The sequence below is a fragment of the Vicia villosa genome, linkage group LG2 (genome assembly GCF_029867415.1).
Source record: "Vicia villosa cultivar HV-30 ecotype Madison, WI linkage group LG2, Vvil1.0, whole genome shotgun sequence".
Lineage (NCBI taxonomy): Eukaryota > Viridiplantae > Streptophyta > Magnoliopsida > Fabales > Fabaceae > Vicia > Vicia villosa.
In genome coordinates, this window is record NC_081181.1 from 10,544,127 (window position 1) to 10,547,524 (window position 3,398).

Below are 3,398 nucleotides of genomic sequence, written 5' to 3' on the forward strand. Positions count from 1 at the left end.
AACAAATTCTTTTAAGAGTTACAATGCTTCATAAAAATCTATTATCACAACTGTGATTTTCTCTTAAGTTTAAGCTTAATCTCACTAAGATATTACAACAGCAATGTAGTGAGGTTGATGATGAAGTTTTTGAGAACTTTTGAATTTGACAGCATTTCTGTATTTTTGCGCAAGTGTTTTGTGTTCAGCTTCTCATCAGAACTTCAATATATAGGCGTTTGAGAAGATGACCGTTGGGAGCATTTAATGCTTTGTGTAATCCGTACAGCATTGCATTTAATGTTTCACTCTTTTGTCAACTACCTCGAGCCTTGCTTTCGCTGTGTCTACTGACGTTGTCTTTAATAGCTTCTAACGTTCCTTTTGTTAGTCAACGTAGCCTGTCATCTTGTACTTGCTTCTGATCTGATGTTTGTGTAAACAATGTTTGAATATCATCAGAGTCAAACAGCTTGGTGCAGAGCATTTTCTTGTCTTCTGACCTTGAAGTGCTTCTTAGCGTGATACCATGAGAACTTCAGTACTTCTGCTTCTGATCTCAAGTTCTTCTGATGCTTCCATAGACCATGTTCTGATTCTGCTTGACCATCTTTTATGTCTTGCCAGACCATGTTCTGATGTTGCATGCTGAACCTTCTAAGTTAGTGCTTCTAGCGCTGTTTTTGTTCATACTCTTTATATAATTCCTGAAATGGAAATTGCATAGTATTAGAGTAACAAATTATCTCATACAAAATTCATATACATTGTTATCATCAAAACTAAGAATATTGATCAGAACAAATCTTGTTCTAACAGGTAGTATGATGGATGCATTTACCAAACCCTGTCTAGAAAAGCACAGGGTGGAGAAATCATGTGTCTCTACCAGGGGTGTATCACAAATAACAACAAAAAATTTTCTCTTGAGTCAGCCTTCAATAATGGAGTCATTTTAATTGTGATTTGTGATCTGAGTTATGAACACAATTGTGATTTGTGTTCTGAGTTACGAGGAAGGATGGCAGAAACTCATTCAAGCTTCATCTTGGATCTCGAGCTAAAAGGAATGGGTTTTCATATTGTCACCAATAGTCCTCGCAGACAAAGGCCACCATCCATCGTCCTCCTCATGTACGAGTATTGCATGAAGGTGTTGACCTTCAAAGGTATGACATTGGTTCAAACTTTGTGATATTATGGCTAAAACGGGGGAGAGATGGTACATAGCATGCTGATTTTGCTACTGTCAAAAGATACAAAGAAAGATCTGAAGATGTAACACCCTTCTAAACCCCCGCGGAAATATAATATAATCAGAGTAATAAACAGCAAGGATGCTACAATGATATCAAGTCGATTGTCATGCTTTATTAAAAGTTAACCAATATCAAACAGGTGTTTAGCACAGCGGAACTTAATTCAACAGTATTAGGAAACATCTCCACACAAATACTCAATACATAAATCCATAGCCAAAATGGCAACAATGTATAGCAAGTAACGCTAAGACTAGTCGATCCCAGTGTTACAATCAGAGCATGACTCGACACGAACTACGGGCTAGCCTATAAGCTATCTTCACCCAATCAAGACGCCGCTACATCCTTAATCTGAAATGATCAAAGTAAGGGTGAGTTTCATTCGAATTAATAACCATTATACAATCATAAGCAATAAAATCTCATAGCAATTATCATCCATTCAACATACATATAATCGGAAATTATTATAACAAGCAAGCATCAGTACATAAGTATCATCTATTACACCCCCCAATCATCCAGTTATATCAAGCTATAATGCAATGAATGGACTGACACTCATGCATGTGGTACCAAAATTCGTGAAATCATATTCACAGGACTTCTCTCTTTAATACTGCCCTCTAGTCGCTCACACCCCACATGGGTACACGACTACTGCCTCATCGCTCACACCCCACATGGGCACATGATGACTTCCTGCTAATCCCCGCACAATGGGAATTAGCCTTCCAATGCAAATGATTTATGAATAATGCACACATGACACATACTTATATCATCATATATCATCGTCAATCCGATGCTTAACATTGCTTATCACCTCTTACCAATAACTTCACAACAAGTATGTACATGTATAAGCATCACTCAATCATTCACATATGTACACCACATCAACACAATAACATACACATCATATTAATGTTAATTGCTACCATAATCCAATTCAACAATAATTTAATTGAATAAATAAATAAGTCAGCCACTGCCCGTATTATTACTTTATCAAATAAAGCATCTCATTATCTTCGCAACGCCCAAAACGGCACATAAATCGGATACTCGGATCAAAAGTTATGGGTTTTTAAAAAATAAAACATTTTCAGAAAAAATGCTGCAGAACCCGGTTCGTCCCACATGGGAACCGGTTCCTGGCTGCTTCCAAAAACACGCCTCAGGGTTTTACTATGGGGAACCGGGTTGTCCTTATCTGGGAACCGGTTCCCAGCAACCCAGAATCCATACCTCTCTGTTTTTATAAGGGGGAACGGGTTCGTCCCACATGGGAACCGGTTCCTATGTACCTGCACAGCCAATTTCACCATTTTGACAGCATTTACCCTATCCCATTTCCCCAATTTCAGGTACATATGAACATAGCACACAAATACCATCAATTTTCACATCATCACATAATTCAGACAAGTTTTATACAAGTATTAACAACATATATCATGAGTATTAACAGAATCATGTAATTCATACAATTCATCAAAACCTAACAAAATTCCCAAACCCGACACGTACGATTGAAATAGACAACAATCCTAATCAATCCTACTACCTACAATCGCATAAGGATTACTAACCCGAAGAATCCCCCCTTACCTCAGAGTCGAATCTTTGAAGGTCTTCTTCCCCTTTGGCTCTTCTCTCTTTCACGTGTTCTTCCTTTTCTCAGACTCTGTCTCTTGTGCTTCTACTTCCTCTCTTCCCAAATCCCCTTTATTTTATGAAAAATAAAATATTATAATGGGCTTGCTTAGTTAACACCTCCCCTTCTGCTACTCACCACTCTAAGCCCAATGCCAATATCTCATCATTTTCCATATAATTCCCAAAAATTATTAATTCTAATAATTTAATTAAAAATAAATAATTAAATTAATAAACAAGAATTAACGGGGTGTTACAGAAGACAGAGTGAATTGAATATGTTATGATGTGGTTAAGCAGTGAAGAACAGAAGTCCCAATTCTGAGAATGTAAAAAACTGTTCTTCCTGATGTCTTGAAAGTTGAAGCAGCTGCTCTTGGTCAATGAAAGTTTTAGCAAAAATAAGCCAAAGGGGGAGATTGTTGATGTTCTGCTATGTAGAATTTTCTTATTGGCATCCATGCTTGGCTAAAACATAATAGCAGCTGAAAGTAA